General features: G+C 39.8%; 1 long non-coding RNA gene across 1 annotated transcript in view; it reads left to right on the forward strand.

The window, feature by feature from the left end:
• Positions 1-22,097, forward strand: part of LOC308341799 — a 93,740-nt gene that overhangs the window by 30,847 nt on the left and 40,796 nt on the right. The gene's annotated exons all lie outside the window — the stretch shown is intronic.

Genomic DNA, 22,097 nt, shown 5'->3' on the forward strand with positions numbered 1-22,097 from the left:
ACATACTAGGTGGACAAAGACCACATCTGCTTAATATACTGATTGGGAGAGTTCTGGAATGTACTTGGCTAAATTAGCCGAGGAGGGATACTGATGATACTTTTTCCTCTCTAAGATCCTCTGCTCAGACTCATTTTAGAAATTACCCACAAATATTTGGAAGCATGCATTATAAATAGTATAGTAAAATACCTGATGTTATTTAACATGAACCTGTCCTTACAAATCACCAGAGGAGCTGAGCAGAAGTTTAGAAAGAAATAATAATAAAAAACTATTCCATCAAATATTTATGAAATTTATGTATATGTACTTCATATAAAAATTGGGTTCCCAGAAGAAGATTTATAGTGATATCAACACCCAAAGAGCTGAATGACCCTGGATGATTTAATGGAATATATTAGGTGAGGATTACATGGTATTTTCATTGTTGGGTGTCCCTTGAGTTGGGAAAGCTGAAAATTAGGTTACAAAGGGGAAAAGAGTAACCAGATTTTCTGTGATAGCAATTTGTGAAACACCCATTTCAGCAATGTCTTCTTAATTTTAGTTAGTGCATTCCTTAAAAGGGAAAATACAAAGGTAAAGGTTTCTTCTGATAAATTTCCTAGATATTAATAACACTCTATACTAAAGAAGTAAATGATGACCATATCTACTTGCCTGTTTTTTCTGAAGGCTGAGGACCATTTATTTCAGCAAACTTGGAAGATAGATTGTGAGTATTTCCAAAGTAGGATTACCCTAACAGGGTTTCTGAAGCAGAAGCATATTATATCCTACCTTGGCATTCACTTCAAAAACCAGAGAATTCCCAATTAGCTAGCTAATGTTGGCTGGTCTTTGAGACTGTGTGATACTTCCACAAAATTATTCAAAGCTCAGTCACTCAAATGTGCAGTGACTTCAACATTAGAAAAAGATTCTTAACATCACTAATTATTAGAAAAATGCAAATCAAAGCCACAGTGAGTATACTTCATGTCTGCTGGAATGAGGAGCAAAAAGACAGGAAATAGCAAGTACTGGAGAGGATGTGCAGAAAAGGGAAACTGTGAGCACACTTGGTGGGGTCGTAATTGATGCAGCTGCTATGGAAAACAGTATGGAGATTCCTCAAAAAAAATTAAAAGTAGAAAGACCATATGACCCAGCTATTTGACTTCTAAGTATTTATCTGAAGATTATGAAAACACTGATTTGAAAAGGTTTATGCACCCCTATGTTCATTGCAGCATTATTTACAAAGCCAAGATATGGAAGCAACCCCAGTATTCAAGTATTCAACCCAAGTATTCATTGACAGACAAATGGATAAAGATGTGATATATATATATCATATATATCACACACATATGTATACCATTGTATGTGTATATATATTTTTTCATTGTATATCAGTATACCATATATATATGATTGTATATCATACATCAATATACATTGTATATAGGTATACAATCATACATACATTGTGTGTGTGTGTGTGTGTATATATGTGTGTGTGTGTGTATATATATATATACACATATATATATATATATACATATATATATGTATATATATATGTATATATATGTATATATGTATATATATACATATATGTATATATATACATATATACATATATATATGTGTATATATATATATATATACATATATATATATGTATATATACATATACATATATATATATATATATGTATATATATACATATATACATATATATATACATATACATATATGTATATATATGTATATATATACATATATATATATGTATATATATATATACACACACACACACATAATGGAATATTGCCCAGCCATAAAAAGGATGAAATCTTGCCTTCTGTGACAACCTGGATGGACCTTGAGGGTATTATGCTGAACAAAATAAGCCAGAAAGAAAGAGCAGATAGAAAGAGAAAAACACTGGTTGACTTCACTCATAAGTGGAATCTAAAAACAAAAACCAAAAAGCCCTAAGAAAACAAATGAATGAACAAAAGAAAACAAAAAGAAACTCATAGATATGGAGAACAGTCCAGTGGTTACCAGAGAGGAAGGCGGTTGGAGGTGGGCAAAATGGATGAAGGAGGTTAACTGTATGGTGGTGGTAACCAGACTACAGGTGGTGATCATTTTGTAGTGTATACAGATGTCAAATTATAAAGATGTACTCCTAAAACTTAAATAATTAGCAAAAAAGAAGAAAAGATGCTACTTATGAACCGGTAAGACTCTGTAGAGCAAATGTCAATACAGGGGAATCCACTCATGAAATTGAATACGATTTGAATACCATATTCAAAGATAACTTATTATGACATAGATCTCCATTTGCTGACATATGGAAATTGTTACAAATAGTATGTATTGCTTGACTGCATTTTTATCAAGCTTTGTGTATATTTAAAAAAAGATACCTCAATAGGACATTTGGATTAACGAAACAACTCAGTAGGACATTTGGATGTGCAGTGACTGTACATCCAAAATCACCTTTTTGTTCTTCTCCATAACAACCTCACAGTGTAGATTATGTTGCTCCCATTTTAAAGATGAGGGAAGAGAAACCCAGAAATGTTAAGTGAGTGATTTTCCTAAGATCACAGAAAAATTGGCAGAGCTGTCTCTTTTTACTGCAAAGGAAGATTGAGACAAGTTCTGATGTGGGACATAGGATGAGACGTTTGAAAAAAGTCTTTCATTTGCAAAACCTAAGTCAACACATTTGTGTAAATTGAACATTCAAACTTCCCTTTTGGGATAACTGGGTGAGATGATACATGTCTGCTGATGCCTTCAGCCAGACTCCTAAGAACCTGAATCTAATTATTGAGGGAAAAAAATACTTGTACTCTTTCCTCCCATCGTGTTGAAGGTTATACACTTATATACTCATCACTTGCTTTTTCTAAGAAAATGTGCACAAGACAAGAGGGCTGCCGTAACATTACTTTTTTCAAATGTCCCTGGTGCTACCAGTGGTACAATGCCTTATACGAAAGTAGGGTGGAATAAATGTCTTTTGATGTTAATTATGATTTCTGACAGCAGCTAAATCTTAATCCAAAATGATAGTTTTAGATTCATCCAACTCTTGATTATCCCTGGAAACAGGGACAAGGAATGGCATGGATAATCAAAATCCACAAACATGAACCTCATTTTACAAATGGCTTCAATCTTCTCCCTCAGCAAACCTTTAACTATGGCTAATAACAAAATTAGGTTGACTGGTTTGAGGTTTATCATTTTCCCCCCCTGTGCTTGTTGATGTACTGCTGAGTGGAAAAAGGATTTCCAGAAAATAGGTAACAGGATTAATAAAATCAAGAGTTGATTGGAGTAAAACATCTCTTTGTTTTGTTTTGACAACTATGATACATGCATGTGGGTGTTTAACAAATGCTTTTTAATGAGAGGGATATATGATGATAAAAATATATCATCCTCTCTCTTCCTCTTCTATCACTGACCTAGATCACAATTCCTGGGGTTGCTCAGAAACCCTCATACTTGTCTTGTATATTAAAACAGCACTTAATGTTATCCATGCATTTACTATAAGCCAGCAAATAAACTTCCAGCAGTAAGGACACAAAGCCTTTAAAAATACAGCATCATGTAAGATTAAGATTCAGAATGGAATATATATCTTTGTAGTTTTAGTAATATTGGGTATCTTTTAAAAGGGGTCAGGCCACTTGACACATTTACAAAAATGCTTCCTCTGTACCCAAGGAAAATGTACTGAGGAAAGGAGATACGAAAATTATTTGATATGTCTATTTTATGACAGTGCTACATTGTATATAAATACAGGGACCTTGCATGCATCAGGATGTGGGGGGACATCTTCCAGAATTAGAAACACTAACTGGATCCACAGAGGTTCTCTGCAATATCTGTTTCTTCTTTTTTCCTTATCAAGATAACTTGGATTATTAAAATTGGGTAATTTTAATCAGTTGAAGTTGAAGTTTAATATCCAGTTTAACTGGATAATAACTTGGATCAGTTAAAATTTTTCACCTCCCCAGACTCTTTTACAGCTAAGGTCATGGGACTAGTTCTACCCAATGATATGTGAGCAAACTCTATGGGGGTTGGGGGGAGGAAGCTCTTGGCAACCTATTGCTGTCCCATTAAAAGGAGCAAACTCAGCTGGCACATACCTTTTGCCCTTCCTTCTTTTTGCCTGGCATGCAGACACAATGGCTGGAGATAAAGGGACCATCTTGTGACCATTAAGGTTAATAATGGGTATAAGGATGATAGAAAAGACAGAGGAGATTGAGTCTTTGATGAAATTCGGGGCTGCTGCCTCCCCCCACCCCAAATGAAAAATTCCTAATTGATTAAGCCAGTTGAGTGAGAGTGCAAATGGGTGAACAATAGAGTGTGATTCAACACCTTGGTTAGAGTACAGTCTCTGAGAATATAGGTTCCTACTACTCGACTTCAGCAGTTTCTTTTATGTTTTCTTCACATTTCCTGAAGTCCTGATGTGCCCCAGTCACAGTTTTTCCCAGCTAGTAGTCAGACTTTTGTTGGTCAAACTTTTCAGGTTACCATAATGTTTGTAATGTTATTCGTAAGGCTCAAGAACTTCCACCAGTTCCTAATTGCCTGGTAATTTTTATATTTGGTTTCTTAGACTACTGTCTTAATGGCATCTCAAGTCACCATAAAAGTTGAAGCTTAATATCCAGAATGAAAAATGTCTATATTTAGATGTACACATACACATATTTAAAATAGATCTTAGAAATCAATGTCATACAGGTCAACATGGAACAAGGTATGTTTGGCATGTTCTTAAAAACTTAAGCATTTCGGAAAGGTGCATTCTATGAGCTAATTTAGAATTAGAGCTCTGTTGCCAATAGCCCACTAGAACTAGAAATAAGTGAACTTTTTTTTTTTTAAGATTTTATTTATTTATTTGACAGAGAGATCACAAGTAGGCAGAAGACAGGCAGAGAGAGAGGGGGAAGCAGGCTCCCCGCTGAGCAGAGTGCCCGATGCGGGGCTCGATCCCAGGACCCCGAGACCATGACCTGAGCTGAAGGCAGAGGCTTAACCCACTGAGCCACCCAGGTGCCCCTAAGTGAACCTTTTTAATACTTGTTAGAGATGGGGAATTACAAAATCATGGTTGGAAAAAGAGGACCACAAACTTAACAAGGGAATCATGAATTAAGCCAGCATATGATTTCCCCCATTTTTTTCATCTTGTGAAAATATCCCAGAGTTTGGGGGCTGGACTCAGTGCTTTGGCACTTACCACATTATGTAACATTATCCGTGTCCAGGTAGGTATTCCCCAGGTGTCTGTAAGTTCCTGAAGGTCTGGGACCATATTTATTCACTTCCGTTTCTTTAGTGTTGGTTGCAGGCTGAGTGGTAAGCACACGCTGGTTGGGTGAGATAGGAAAAGATAGGAAGGATGAGTGAGATAGGGTGAGATAGGAAAAAAGCAGAGTTAAGGTACTTAGAATTGCAGGCTTTTCCTTGAATTCCTTTTTCTTTTTGGCTTTCCAGCTAGAGAGAAGGGTAGAGTAAATAGAAATAGGGCAGATGCAGGGGTTTTTTTCTATTTTATTTTATTTTATTTTATTTCTTTTCAGTGTTCCAAAATTCATTGTTTATGCACCACACCCAGTGCTCCATGCAATACATGCCCTCCTTAATACCCACCACCATGCTCACTCAACCCGCAACCCCTCCCCTCCAAAATCCTCAGTTTATTTCTCAGAGTCCACAGTCTCTCATGGTTTGTCTCCCCCTCCGATTTCCCCCAACTCACTTCTGCTCTCCATCTCCTAATGTCCTCCAAGTTATTCCTTATGCTCCACAAGTAAGTGAAACCATATGATAATTGACACTCTCTGCTTGACTTACTTCACTCAGCATAATCTCTTCCAGCCCGGTCCATGTTGATCCAAAATTTGGGTATTCATCCTTTCTGATGGAGGCATAATACTCCATTGTATATATGGACCATACCTTCTTTATCCATTCATCTGTTGAAGAGTGGCTTGACTCTTTCCACAGTTTGGAGACTGTGGCCATTGCTGCTATGAACATTGGGGTACAGATGGTTCTTCTTTTCACTACATCTTTGGGGTAAATACCCAGTAGTACATTGCAGGGTCATAGGGTAGCTCTATTTATAATTTCTTAAGGAATCTCCACACTGTTTTCCAAAGTGGCTGCACCATCTTGCATTCCCACCAACAGTGTAAGAGGTTTCCCCTTTCTCCATATCCTCTCCAACACTTGTTGTTTACTGTCTTGTTAATTTTGGCCATTCTAACTGGTGTAAAGTGGTATCTCTATGTGGTTTTGATTTGAATCTCCTGATGGCTAGTGATGATGAACATTTTTTCATGTGTCTGTTAGCCATTTGCACATCTTCTTTGGAGAAGTGTTTGTTCATGTCTTCTGCCTGTTTTTTGACGTGATTATCTGTTTTGTGTGTGTTGAGTTTGAGGAGTTCCTTATAGATCTTGGATATCAGTCCTTTGTCTGTAGTGTCATTTGCGAATATCTTCTCCCATTCCATGGGTTGCCTCTTTGTTTTGTTGACTGTTTCCTTCACTGTGCAGAAGCTTTTGATCCTGATGAAGTCCCAAAAGTTCATTTTTGCTTTTGTTTCCTTTGCCTTTGGAGACATATCTTGAAAGAAGTTGCTGTGGCTGATGTTGAAAAGGTTACTGCTTATGTTCTTCTCTAGGATTTTGATAGATTTCTGCCTCACGTTGAGATCTTTTATTCATTTCGAGTTTATCTTTGTGTATGGTGTAAGAGAATGGTCGAGTTTCATTCTTCTACATATAGCTGTCTAATTTTCCCAGCACCATTTGTTGAAGAGACTGTCTTTTTTCCACTGTATATTTTTTCCTACTTTGTCGAAGATTATTTGACCATAGAGTTGAGGGTCCATATCTGGGCTCTCTACTCTGTTCCACTGGTCTGTGGGTCTGTTTTTGTGCCAGTACCATGCTGTCTTGGTGATCACAGCTTTGTAGTAAAGCTTGAAGTCAGGCAACATGATGTCCCCATTTTTGTTTTTCAACATTTCCTTAGCAATTTGGGGTCTCTTCTGGTTCCATACAAATTTTAAGATTGTTTCTTCCAGCTCTTTGACAAATACCGGTGGAATTTTGATCGGGATGGCATTGAAAGTATAGATGCAGGGGTTTTGACACTTGTTTTGAGGGGACTGTAAATAAATCCTTAAAAATCCTTCACAAACCAGGAATGATAAATAACGTGTGCTTTTTAGCTTGGGAGGAGCATAGACAGAAAAATTATCATAAAAAAAATTAATAACCAGTGGGGGAAAAAGTCCCTAATTGTTTAAATTGTCTGTATATCCATAAATTATGCTTCCCATGGCTTACGGGTATCCTACTTAAATTTTGCCTTCTTTAGTTTATATGCTAATTTTTAAATAATTTCTCACTATTCTGTTTCTGTAAGAAAAGTTTAATTGAATGGGAAAACATTTAATAGTTGTAGATAATCATGACCAGGGAAAACTTGCTATTTGGACCCTGGACTCATAACAAAAGACATCATTATTCATTAGAGATAAATTATTTGAAGGAAATAATAATGCTAGATTATGTGCAAATTTCAGCATATAAACAGGCAGTAAACATCACACAGTATGAATTTTTTCATTTGCCCGATTACCACCAATTGCTGCCTATTGCTGCATATAAGGAGAGCTGGCATCTCCTTTAATAACCTTCAAAGTTTCTGCAAATCAGACGCTGGTTTCTAATGTTTGTGGTCACCATCAGTTAACTAGAGTATCCAGGCAACCAGAGCATTACATTTTCTACCCACATGGAACTCAGCTAGATTCCTGGCCTCATAAGGACAGCTCTCGAAGGTGATGAAGAGCCATAAAGTATCCCAGAGCCCAGGGTTTCAGAGACACTGCTGCCAAATTCATCTGCTTAAAGTCGTAGGCTCTTGCACAAACTCATCAGTCATTAAAAAAAAAAAAAAAAGAAAGAAAGAAAGAAAAAGAAAAAGAAGAAGAAGAAGAAGAGAAAGAAAGAAAGAGAAAAAGAAACGTCTGGAGGGGAGAAAAAAGCTGAGGAGTTGGAGTTGGCTGCAAACCTTACCTAATTTTTCATTGCTTCATGTTAGCCAGGAATAATTAGACTAAGGCATAACTGTTCAATTAACTTCCAAGACTGACAAATTGAAATGAATTTTATTGCCACATTTAGGTAGCTTAGACATTTCTAAAATGTGGATGTTTTCAAGTGACAACGAGGATCTTTCATTCCTTGCACAGACACTAATAGGAACTGAGGAACGCCATAGAACACATTCTTATTTTGTACGTTAGGGTGATTTGGAACCCGAAAGCACGAAGACCTGTGAGGGCATCTCTTCAGGGCCCTTCCAGAGTGCACGATTCCAGATCCCCCCCCAGAGAGTGGTGTGCTCCCCAGGCACCCATGGATGCGGATCCGGAAGCCTGCCTTCTCTCTGCCTGGTAGTGGGCTGCTGGATGGCACTGGGCGACATGCTTTTCACCCAAGGTCTGATGGTTTTAGGACACTCTGTCTCTGAGCAGATGAAGCACCCTTGCTATGGGTCAGGCTCTGACATTCTCATCATGCTCCTGGGGGGAAATTCTCACAACTGCCTACAATTCACCTTGACTGTGGCCATTCCTTGCGTCTCTCGGATTCTCCACTAGTTCATTCTCATGAGGCAGTTTGTCACCCTTTCCTCCTCAGAAGCACAGCACAGAAAGAATCTTTTGGACACCAAAGCACTTACCCTCTTCTTCTGCCTGTCTACAAACATTCCTGTGGACTCTTCCTTTCCTCTTTTGACCTAACTTTGACCCCACATTTGAGACTTCTTAATAACCACTTACTTTCGCTCCACAGTCCTTATTTTGCCAGATTATTTTTTACAGTCTCTGCCCCTTCCCGTGGTTCCTCTACTACCATCTGGCTCCTGATTCTTTGAAACTCATTTTATCACCTGGATTTATCATTCCTAACCTTTCGCACATCCCATTAATTCTGTTCCTGCATTCCCTTGGTTTCCCGTGCTTCCTGAAATACTGCCCTTGAGTCCCCTTCCAGTTTCCTTCCTTTGGCCACCCTGCAAGCCTGGAAGTTGGGAGCGACCCCTGGTCCAGGAGGAGGGAGACCTGGGGAGGGAAAGTAGAGCCTGTGTGTGAACGGGCAGTCACTTCACTTCTCTCAGCCTTCATTTCTCCCCCATGTGAAGTGAGGAAGTTTCCTCTGGTTCAAAAGTCCATGATTCTAGGATTTCTTTGTACTTTTAGAGAGGAGTCAGGAAAAATGACAGTGTAGTTTCTGCACTGGAAAAATTAACTGCAATATAATGAGCCCTTTCCTTAGCAAAATCAAGGGGGTCACAGGCTTATTGGCTGAGATGACACTGAGAAAGACCGAATTTGGGACTCGGGCTGGTATATTGGCTTTTTTGAATGAAAAGCAAGCTCATGGTTTATTAAATTGAATTAAAACTGGTCAAGTTAAATAGAGTCAATTGCACCCAGCGAAGGAAGTAAACAAGAGCTCTTCTCTATTTTTCCCAACTCAGCACTGGATTTTAAAGATGTGTTTCTCAGAAGTCTAGGATTGAAGTTTCCATTCTGTAATAATGGAAAAAAACCAAGGCCTTTATTTTAAACAAAAACCACTGTGGAGGTGGATTCAGGATGCGAAAAGAAATAATACATTATTTTACATAGCTGACATGGTACATCTGAGGGATAAAACACTGCACACACTGTAAACAAATGAAAAGCCCCAGTCAGTCCTGTTAGGCCCAAGCTATGATCGATTGCAAACCGAGGGTTGTAAAGTAAGTAACAGTCTGGAACCATGGTTTATCAACAGTTTTATTTTCCTGAGACAACTTTATCCGAGAGAGGTGGAAAAGTGCGGCGCCTCGGGTTCCAAGAGGATTGTGTGATTTTCGGAGTATTTTCATCTTCTAAGGTTTGCACTCGACAAAGTTGTTTTCACAAACTCCCGCACAAAACGTATTTGGGCACAACTGGTCTCAGGGGTTTTATTAGCCCCTTGGGTTGGCTCTGAGAAGAATACACTCGAAAACGTAAGTCGCAAACTGGAAAATGTTATTTTGATTAAAAAAAAAAAAAAAATCTGCAATGCCCAGCCTACCTTTGTGGGTTGCTTTCCTCTTTCTTTCTTTCTCTCTTCCTTGCCCGGCCCCCCTCCCTTCTTTAAGGGAAGGGAATTGGCAGGGTGGGAAGCATTTTTTATTGTGCCTCCTGATCTTTTCTGAATAGTCATTTAAAAGTGCATAATAAACTCATCCCTTTCAAGGCCCTTTCTTTTTGTGCTTGGTGATGGGCAGAGAAGAGGAGGAGGAGGAGTGCCTGCACGTTTACAGCGCCATTCCCGGGTTCTCCGAGAGCGGCTGCCCTCGTGGGCGGCGCCGGCACCTCTCACCTTCGTTTCCAAACAGAAATTCCCACCTGCTCAGCATCCCTCACCCGGCGCGGGGGCGCGGGGGCACGCGGGCCGAGCGGTCCTGGAGTCACCCACGCCTTTCCCCACGCGGCTAGCTAATGGCTTCTCATTTATTCCGCGTCTAGGTGGTGTGCCGGCGGGAAGCCCCAGGACTGGAGATCGGGGTTGGGGGGTGGGGATGTGGGGAAGCCCCCCCCCTCAGGGGGGGCTGGGCGACCGGGACAAAAGGCAGCGGCGAGGGGGTTTGGGGAGCTCACGCGGCTGCGGGGCGCGGGCGGGCCGGGGCGGAGGCGCGCTCCGGCTGAGCGGCGCCCGCGGCAGCCCCAGCGGCAGCTGCGGCGAGAGGAGCGCGGGCGGCGCGGGGAGCGGGCGGGACGCGCCCAGAGACACGCAGAGAAAGGGCAGCGCCGCCGCCTGCTGCCGTCCTCGGCGCGGTTAATCACGCGCTCCCCTCTCGCTGCTGATTTGCAAGAGCAGATTAATCAGAGAGCGCGGCTTGATGAAATTTGCTGTTATTGTGCCCATTTTTAGCAACATCTTTTATTATCTTCATTATTCATTTACAGGGGACCGGCATCAATTATGCAAATGAGTTCACAGACTTTGCAGATTACTTCATTTGCCGCTATTGTTTGTGGAAATTTAATTATTAAATATTATTAAGCTTGCGTTTTCTTCAATTTTCCAAGGCTTAGTTTCATTTGATTTTTCCTCCAGCTGCTCTTCTTTCCTTTCAGTGCCAAAACAGCTCCTCATCAAAGCGGTTCTGGCATGTGAAGACCAAATAAAATCTCCTCAATTTAATAATTTTGATGTTAGTCCCTTGTTCTCAGCTGCTTGCTCAAAGCAATGCAGAGAGGAACGCAGAGCACATTCAATTTAATGAGCAGAAATTGAATTCAAGTTTGTTCGGAATTGACTTCAATTAAGCAGAGTCTTAATGATAAATTAATCTCTTTTCTTTATTCCCTAGAATTTGTTTTTCAAAGTAGGAAATTGGACTACATTGAAAGACCAAATAAAGAATACCAATTTTAACTAGATCATGGAACTGATAGCAAAATTTAATTCTTTATAGTAACGTACTTGGACAAATAGCATTCTTTCTATGGCATGTATTATAATTTATATTCATTGTTACCACTTACACTTCCATGGCATGGATAAAATGGCAGTTGAATTAAATATGGGCTTGTAATAGACTTCAGAGTTTTAATCTTTATTAAGAAACTCTAATTGAATGCATAATTAGCTTTTCAGGCTTTAGGAAATTCGGTTTAGTATCTATGTGAACTGAAAACATTGATCAGGAATTTTAAAGCAATTTTTATGAGTTTATTTTTGAGGAGAAATGATCAGGCTGTATATAAAATGTCATTTTAAACTGAAGAGCAAGAATCCGAGAGGCAAAGAATTAGGTTCATCCCATGTTGTTAAGGACCCCGAGCCAGGACTTCCTTGGAACCAGGGCCAACACTGGCAATTTTAAGTTCCTTTTATTAAAACCTCTAATGTTCCTTCAGGCCACCAAATCCATTATTCCTGTCCAGACCCTGCTGAAAATCAAACTCACAGCTACTTGGGGATTTTAATGAGGGCGTCCATATTGATTGCGTGCTGATACTGTTTGGGTTTGCTGCCACTGTCAAAAATGTACCTGACATTTTTTTCCATCTGAATCATGGATCATCTTTTCTGGAACATGCAGAGCATAATTCTCCGTGCTCCAGTCTGCAAAGCGCTCCATCTACATATGCCAAATGTTATTACTGCAGTTCCTTCAGGAGTGACCTCAGAAGAGAGGATGTTTGTTCCAAAGAACTTCAAGCTGTTCACTGTGGTATATTCATAGGCACAAATTTAAAATACATCAGTGTGAGAAAATACATTTAGGCTGTGTACTGTTCCACAGAGCGTGTGGGTCCCCTCCCCTCTGCTTCCTGCTTCTTCCATGTGTGCGTTTTATTACTCCTGGCCACTCAGACATGGTGCGTGCAAATTTGACTTTGCCGTGAATTTTAAATTGAACGGCGTGTGATGGAGATTATCTTCTTTGTGTGACAGTACAGTAGCATCATTTCCAGTACTTTTCAGGGCCCACCTGCTCTATGTTGGAATGAAAGATTTATAAAATAATAGAATTTTAAAACTGACAGGGTGCTTAAAAATCGCCTGGTCCGACTCCCATGTTTTATAGATGAGGAAACTGAGGCCCGTAAATGTTATGTAATTTTCCCAAGGCCACAGAGTCAGCCAGAGGCCGAGCCAGGACTAAAACTTGGAGGTTTAACTAACTTCTGGGCCAGAGAGATTCTTTTTTCACTATTCAAGTCTGCTTCCAAGTGGTGTAGTGACATCTTTGAGAAAGTGGAAACTAGTTTAAAAAAGACAGGAATTAATTTATTGTCTTGTTCAAACCGGGAAATATATTGATTAAAGTGCATAAAAGCACACACAAACCCGGTAAGCCTATTTGTCTGGAACTTAGACCATTGGGAAGCTGAAATAACAGGAGTGCTTAGTGCTCTACTTTAGCGGGAAGGGAACAAATGAAAAGTTAATAAGGTAGAATTAGGGATTTTTTTTTTTTTAAACAAAAACCCAGGAAGCTTTATAGTGTGCCAGGCTCTGTGCATATGAAGTCCTATATTCTATAGTAGGGGTTGACAACATCTTCAATTAGTATTTCCAGCATTTATTTATTCCATCCCCCACGAAGCAGTGGTATCTCAAACCTCCTTCATTTCAATGCAATGTTTAATCTGTTCAACCTTAATGAGCTGTGAGTACTGGGCAATTTGCTAGATGTTGAAAATATGAAGAATGATAAGGCTGTAGGAAGTTACAGTGTAGCTAGTGGGGAAAACAGAAAGGAACCAATAATTATTGTATGAAACAGTGACAGTTCTAATGTGCACAGAGTGCTGGAAGCCCATGGAGGAGGGGCATCTAAAGCAGGATGGGAGGCTTGGGAAAGCTTCTCCCTGCAGTGTTTGCTTGAGCCTGACTTCCAAGCACAGGTCAAGGAGCAGAAGGTGTGGGTGGTATGGGGGTGGGGGGGCAAAGGAGGTTTTACCAGGTGGAAGGAAGAGCATGTGGCGTGGCGAGGCATGGACTGGAATGAGAGCTGGCTCTAAGTTTGTGCCAGGACATGCCTGGAGATTGAACTACAAAGCCAGGGTTAAGACCACCAGTAAGTGCTTTTTGTACTAAGGATCAATCATTTCTTCGTTTATTCTGGACGTCAACTGTTTATGCAGCTTCTGTGGGAGTATGAATATCCCTGGGATCATGGTAATCTCATCTGCATCTCTTTTTAACTAATATCTTGGTTATTACTGCAGCAGTGATTAGCTGTAGCAAAGAGCAGATTAGAAGAATTTGGAGGATGGAGAGGGGACAGGAATTGGGAAGAGGAAAGAAGAAAAGAAGGGACACGTTGATGAGATTGGGAAGGAGGCACCTGAAACGAACTTTCTATTCACGGCTTTGTCTACGACCCAGGTAGGTCTCTTTCACCAGCCGTGGCCCTTAAAAGTATCTGTGCACCTTCTGTCCATGGACAATGGCTAGAATTTTACAACTTCTCCCTTGGTAAAGCTGCATAACGAGCACTTGTAGTGATGATTTGTAATGTCTCTAATAATGATTTTCTAAGAACTCAACACCCAGTAAAATTAAAACGGATAAAATCTTATTAAGTCTTGTGAGAGTATTGTAGCAAGTTTTTGAGAATCAGTCTCCAACTTACGGTGACTAGGGGTAGTTCAATTAATTAAAGCATTGAGTTTACCAGAGTACCACATTTTCCCCACCATTCTAATAAGTTACCTTCTAAGAGTACATTTTATTTTCAGATCTATAAAATTGGGTTTTCAATCTTCTATATGAGAAAACTAACATAAATATAAACGTACCCTACACAAAAGCAGTTCAGATAAAATCAATGATATTTTCTTCCAAATTAAAAGAAAAAACCTCAGGCAGAATTACATAGAATTATATAATTTCAATAATTTCATCACCATGTGTTGAAAAAAATTTTTGAAAACTATTTTAAAGTAGCAGGAATCCAAACAAAAGCTGTAAGGGAAGTGATGGCATCATAGTGATACAGTGAAGGTTATAGTCTTTATCTACAGTTGATTGAAGAGAGTTTTATTTGAAGATCTGCTCAAACTTCAGTTAAGTGTGGAAAGGGTGGGGGCTTTGCTCTACACCCCTCAGCTGAAGCTGAAATAAATAAAATAAATATATATATTAAAAAATTAAAAAAAAACCACTGGCTAAAATCATTCACAATTGCCAAGATATGGAAATGAACTAAATGTCCGTCAATGGATAGCTGGATAAAGAAGATGGATATTCTTTATACACACACACACACACACACACACACACACAGAGAGAGAGAGAGAGAGAGAGTCTAAGTGCAAGTACAGTGTACTATTTTTCAGCCTTAAGAAGGAAATCCTGCCATTTGCAACCACATGGGTGGACTTTGAGGGCATTATGCTAAGTGAAATAAGCCGATGGAAAAAGACAAATACTATATGGTATCACTTCTATGTAGAATCTAAAAAAAAAAAAAAAAAAGTCAAACATAAAAACAGAGTGGCAGAGTGGTTACCTGGGGGGTGGTGGGAAATAGGGAGAGGTTGGTAGAAAAGTACAAACTTTCAGCTTTAAAATAAAGTCTGAGGTGCTAACGTAAGACATGGTGACTGTAGTTGATAACACTGTATTGTATAGTTGAAATTAGCTAAGAGAATAGTGTGCTCAATAACTAACTGGCTAAAATAAATAAGGTGATTGGATGTGTTAAGTAACTAAAGGATGGGAAATCCTTTCACGATGTATACATATATTAAATCACGATGTATACATATATTAAATATCTTATAATATTATATGCCAATTATACAAATTGTACAATTACATGAAGTTGAAGAAAATACTGGCTGAGAAAAATTGTATGTGTGTCTAAGGAATGTCGGAGTGCAAGATTATAGGCCTTTTAGAGGGCCAGTTTATTCAATAAAATGTTAGAGCCCCAGCTGAAAAATGTTATTTCTTCTCTACCTTTCCTCTGAGGAATTTAGCTTGACCTCATCTATCAACTTTACAATCCCAAATCAACTCACTGGGTTCTCTTGTCCTTGTATCTCTCATAGGTTCCTCTTGAAAACTTGTTTTTCTTGGCCTGTTCAGTCAATCTGAGGCAGCACAAGTAATTTTGGGGATTCAGTGTCTCTTTCCCTCCTGTGATAGCCCAACTGCTTTGCCATTTATTCTTTTAGAATCAGATAGATTTTCTAATTTACCATATTTTGGTGTTCGACTTCATTCAGTGCAACCAACATTTGTCAAACCCCTCTGTATAAGGCATTATATGAAAAAAATCTCAGGAGCTACAGAGAGGAAGAGGAGGCTTACTCTGTCCTGACACAGTTCCTATATGCATGGTCCAGGTAATGGAGAAGCAAATAAGTGGCATCAATGTAATAAATATGATAATGGAGATAGAGACAGGGCTCTGAGGGAAGAGGCTGAAGGATCACTTAGGTAAGAAGGAAACTTAACCTGAGTGCTAAAGAATCAGTTGAAGCTTGTCAAGGTGCAGAGGGCAACCAAGGAGTAGAGCAGGCAGAGCGTGGGTCTTGCAGCCAGGTACCTGGGTTAGAATCTGCCATATGCCTTCTTAGTCAAGTATTTCACCTCTCTGAAACTCAGCATTCAAGCATGAGAATAGTCAGCTTGCAGGGCAGGTGGTCAGAGACATCTGTCAGAGTATGGCCATCTGCATACCTGCATTCCTTCCCTGATCTTAAGATAGGGAGGGAAAGAATTTGGCCTTGGATATGGTCCCTCCCCAACCCCTCCAACACCCATCCCCTAGTTCTTCTTCTTCACTGTGCCTGGAAGAAAGGGCAAGTCTCAGGGTGAGGTCTACATAGTGGTAGGGACTATAGTCATAGTGGTAGGACATAGTAGCAGAGATATTTGAGACCTGGCTGAGTATGTGTGTGTGTGTGTGTGGTTATTCCTGCTCTTTTGTTTCTTTCTGCCCTAGTTTCCTCACAAAGAAAAATAAGGACTACATTTGAGAGGAAAATGTAGAAAATCTTCCTCCTTTCCTTATAATTCCTTCATGCACCAACCAATTGTTTGTATGCTTAAAACTTCCTGGCAAACATTAAGCACTCGGTAAATTTATGATGAGCAAATATTAAAAAAAACAAAACAAAACTGGGAAACAAGGCAGATGGAAGAAAAGGAATCTAGTTGGAAGAGGTTCTTAGAGCTTTGGCATTTTTTTGAGGTGTAAGGATCATGTATTTTTTTCTTTACCTCCTTCCTTCCCATCTTTGGCAAATGGCTCTCAAATAAACACGTATTTCTTATGAAAATAAAAAAGCATCGCAATTTGGTTTCCTTTCGTACTCAGAAAAAGTGGCTATAAAGGAGTTAACTTTGATTAAAAAAATAACAACAGGGAACCCAAATATGCTTACAGTAAACTTCCATGCAATATTGTGACACAGCACTGGAGGAGGGAAGTTGGAGGACGTGTAGGGAAATGAGAGAAGAAGGCGGATGCAAGAGACAAAGGCAGGGAGAGAGAGAGAAGCCGAGGAAGTAGAGAGAGAAAAACAAACTGGGGAAAAATGAACACAGGTTGGAAGACAGAAGGAAAGGGAGAGGTGGGGAGACAGAGGAGAAGATCATGAAAGGGAAAGGAGAGAGAGTGTATGGAGTCTGTCGTGTGGGAAACATTCTTTTCGTACTCAGGGATTTGTTTCTGTGGTGGGCTTCCCAGTGTCCTTACCTCATCATCTTTCCTTAAAATTCTCATTAACCACTGTTCATAGCTGTTTAACTGCTGCTTACCTTCGGATTTTCAGGGGCCTGACTCATAATGGGCTAGATAATCATAGTAGCTTGTCACAGGGAAATAATTATTCTCTTTGGAGCATCATCTCTGGCACATATCTGGGCCCCGGAGCAAAGGCTCTTCATGTTCCTATATTAGGAAGGTGGAGGTTTATTGAGATTGCCTCCTTTTAGGAGCAGGATTTGATTTTTTTTCCCCCCCAAGATGCCATGGTATCTCATAATTAAGTAAGCATCATTTTCTTTTCTTTTTGTTTTAAAGATTTATTTTATTTATTGGGGGGGGAAGCATGGGGATGGGGAGAGGCAAACGGAGAGAGAACCTTGAGCAGGCTCCCCACTGAGCACAGAGCCTGATACAGGGCTTGATCTCAGGACCGGAACAGAAACCAAGAGTCAGACACTTAACTGACTGAGCCACCCAGGTGCCCCATCTAAAGCATCATTTTCTTGTTTGCATATTTGAAAAAGTAAACTTGTGCATTGTGTGGTATTTCCTTCTGGAGAAACGTGTTCTTAAATCACAGGAAAGCAGCCTGCCACCAGCTTAGAACACGATCAGAATAAGAGCTGGGGATAAGGGCCTTGGCAGGAAATGTATTTATGGGAGGGTTATCAGCTTTTAGGGTTGGTTTTTTTTTTTTTTTAATATTCTGTTAAATTAACAAATAAGCTAAAGCAGAATTGAGAAGGGAAAATAATACTCAAAAAGTAAAAAAAGTCTGAACTTCTTGTTTTATGGAGTTCCATTAATTTTTAGGAAATACCTTGCAAGGGGAGGAACTGTGACTTTAATGCAGCTTTGAAAGATGAAAACATGGAGATTTGAAAGATGAAAACATGGAGATTTTTCTGTTTGTTCTTGCTTGTTTCCATTTCCATGAATAGCTTTCTACTTTGGGGACCTTTTCCCACTACAGCTTGTGTGCTGTTTCCGTTGGCTTTTGAATATCGATATCCAAAAGTGTTTACTGTCCTTTAATGAAAAAAAAAAATTGTGTGTTTATTTCTTAGGTGGGGAGGGGAGGGTTGCCAACATGCCGTTTTGGCGCCTGTATTTAAAAAAAAAGTCACCCTTCTTATTTAGCATCGTCCTTCATAATACAAATTGCAAATAAGGCAGCATGCCAGTGCTGAAAAGTAATTTCAATTAAAATTCCCAGGGCTTTTCAGGGGTGACACAGGAGTCAGTCTTAACACATTGTCCTTGAATCTGGGCACAGCTTACCTGGAAAGCTTCAAAGAAGGACAAGTAATTTTAGTGTCGCCTCCCTGTCCCTTTTGCCTCCCCCCACCCCTCAAGCCATAAACAAAGAAATGAATGCCCTTTCCACAAAAAAAAGGAGTTTAGGTGATCATTTGTGTGGAAAAGCAGGTAATGGACTATTAAATAGTTGTTTGTGAAATCATTGCACGGTCCACTGTTTACTTGTTTCTGCAGAAGTATTTCTGTTTACCCAGTTCTGGATAAAAAGTGGATCATGTGACAAGGCCCCAGAGTAAACAATGTTCCCATAGATAGATATTGGTCTTCTGGGTCAGGCCTCTGCATTTTCTGTTGTTATGCAAATGAAGGAGGGGAGGTGCTGACCTGCTGTTTTAATCCAGGCTGGTTGGGCTGCTTTGGTGTGTTGGAATAGCCAGTCCCAAGGGACCCTTTGCCCCCTGCCCTACAGTATTTCCCTCAGCACCTAGTCCTGGTGTTTAAAGATCAGACCCTTCTGCTCCCCTTTATGTTAAGACTGCTGGTAAAATCAGGAGCGACTCTGGAGGAGTGACATTAAACTGACATCATTAACATTTTAGATCAAATAAGACTTACATGTATTGGGTGTTTATTTATAAGCCAAGCTCTATGCCAGATATTTTATCCTTATTATTTACCTTATTATTCACAAGGATGCTATGAAGCCGGTACTATTATTCTCCTCGGGTTTCAGATGGGGAGACAAAGACACATGAGGGTTATTTGCCAAGTCTTAGAGTCGGCAAGCAGAGGAGCTCGGTTTTAACCTAGATTCCCTGATGGCCGGGCCCGAGTTTCTTCCGACTTGGCGTCAGCAGAGAATGGTGTCCAGAAAAAAAGAGAGCATGAGGTTAAATTCTGATGTAGTGAGTCTGGGAGGGTGTTGTCCAGCAGCTGGCCATGTGCATAAAGCTAAGACTAAGTGGAGGGAGGGCAGGTGTGGTGAGCTCCTCATCACTGCTGGGGACATGGAAGGGAAGGACTTGTGGAAATGAACATGGGAAAAGGGAGGAGCTAAGGAGGCACATGGTTAATTTCACAGATTTGCTGACGGCCAAACGGATGGACTCATTTTCCTAGCTGTCTCCTAGATCCTGAAAAGGCAGGACTTCTGCCCTTCTTTCACATTTGTCAGTTACATGGTTTGCATTATCATTCTGCAGCCATGAGGTCCCGCCAACCTCACAGGCATTTGATTCCTTGTACCGTTGAGGAACCCTAGATGCAGAGGTTTACTGGCCAAACCAAGAGTAGAACCCACGCTGTTGGCTCCCATCCCAAGACTCTCTCCAGTGCCCCCTGCTGGCAGCCTCCCATTTGCTGCCCTGGATTGTCCTGCAGCTCACTCCTCTGGTCTCATATAGAACCCTGGCATTCTCTGTTCAGTCTCTTTTATTCCTAAGAGATAGTACAAATTATACACGCACTCCTCCAACCTCGATTTGGTATTTGGGTTCTGTTAATTCATTGTTATGTGCAGAATGCCTTCAGTGAACACAACAAGCTGCAGAAAATATAATTCTCCCTTAATGTATATTTACTAAGTGTATTTATTATTCATCAGGATGTGCATTTTAAAATGTGAGTCTAGATTCCCTCACTTTTAATCCCAAACAAATGTTAAAAGATTTATTTTTATAATAATCCCAGAATGAGAGCTAAGTAAGCCTCCCTGAACACGGCTTGCCAAGTAGTGGATGTTAGCTCTATATCCACACTAGATGCTCGATCTGCGCTTGTTATTGTCTCTTAACCATTTCTGGTGGTGATGCACAGAAGCGTACTAGCACACCAGGGCCCGTCAATGGTTGCAATTTGTTGGCACGGACTCTAGGGAAGAAGTACTGCAAGGGAAAATGTTAAAGCCGCTGCCTTTCTTTGCAAGATATAGATAGATATGGTGGGAGAAATAAAGGCAGATGGATGAAGAAAAGGGAATATGTGGGCCAAGAGATAAGAAAATGCACAAAAATAAACTTCAAAGACCTCAAGGTGCCATCAACATGCAAGTGTTTGAATAGCGTATAAAGAATTTAACAGGAATGCATTAAACCTCCCAGAATGAGAAATTCCTTCTTTCCCATCCTGCAAGAAGAGAAGGCTCTAGGGGGCAGGTGCCAGGGTAAGGTTAGAACAGCAGAGGATTCCTAGTCAAAGGCCGGCATGACAACATGACAACACAATGACAACATGACAACTCAATGGTGTGCTTGCTGTCCTCTCTTTAGCTATGTTTGGAATCCATCTGAACAGGGCTCCTCAGCTGACTTTGGTAAGAGTCTTTACTCATGAGTAGTCTTTACAGTTGTAAATGGCATATATCTTACACAGTCCTCAAGATCAAGGAGTTTTCTGGTTACCAGTTGGAGAATCTTCTCTTATTTGGAAGTACTAGTGAAGAGCTTCATTTCCACCTAAATGTTCATGTGTGTGTGCGTGTGTGTGTGAACTCATAATACCCGTGATACATTAATAATCAATGTCGAAACACATGTTGAAATAGTTCAGTTAAAAAAAGTTCAGTTGAAGACGTCATTCAGTATAAATCTTGGAATATTTTCTTCTTTGAGGTTGAGCATCACTGCATGTAAAACACCAGCATGGATCACTGTAAAGCTAGAGTCATAAACACAGCAAGAAGAGAAGTTACTAAGAGAGTGATGCTATAGTTTTATCTGACAATTCTTGTTTCCTTTCATTGGGTGGAGTCAGTGAAACTAAAGCAGACATTGATCCCTCTGGTTTTGAATATACTTTCAAAAGAGTAGAGGTAAAGATAGAGGGAAGGGCATTCTCTTGTCCAAAAGATGGTTGTAGAGTCCTATAAACCTCATTCTGTGATAAATTCTTCAAACAGAATTTCAACAGAGAAAAACAATTTGGGGAAATATTTGCATTTCATGAAAACATTATAGTGTACAGTACAGGGAAGAAAACAGAACATGGTTTCTACCTACATTTCAAATGGAATCCCATCGTGTGTATAATGCCAGTATGCCAGTTAGATAATCATTAAGGTTAAAGAAGAGTCAGATTCATCCAAAGAATCACTTTTACTCATGTAATGTAACAATTTGACAAAAACAAATAAAACAGTTTTAAGGAAATTATAGAAAATAGCCACTTTAGAAAGTTAAAAGAAAAAAATGATAACAAATCAAACCAACTATTTGTACTGTGGTTAATCTTTAGCCTCTGTCTCAAGTCTCTGTGTTCAATGCCACTGTTCTTCTCTCAAAGGTTTCCTGTTGACCAGTGCTTTCCGAGTTAGCTCATCCTACTTGGAACAAAACCATCCTCCTCACTGTGAGATACTAAGTGACATGCCCTCTAAATTCTTGCCATAGCCTTTAGCATTTGAGAAATGAATTAAATAGAAATAATTGGGCATCTTTTGCTGAACTTGATGCCTGTAATAAATGTCACTGGT

This window comes from Martes martes (assembly GCF_963455335.1).
Source record: "Martes martes genome assembly, chromosome: 4".
NCBI lineage: Eukaryota > Metazoa > Chordata > Mammalia > Carnivora > Mustelidae > Martes > Martes martes.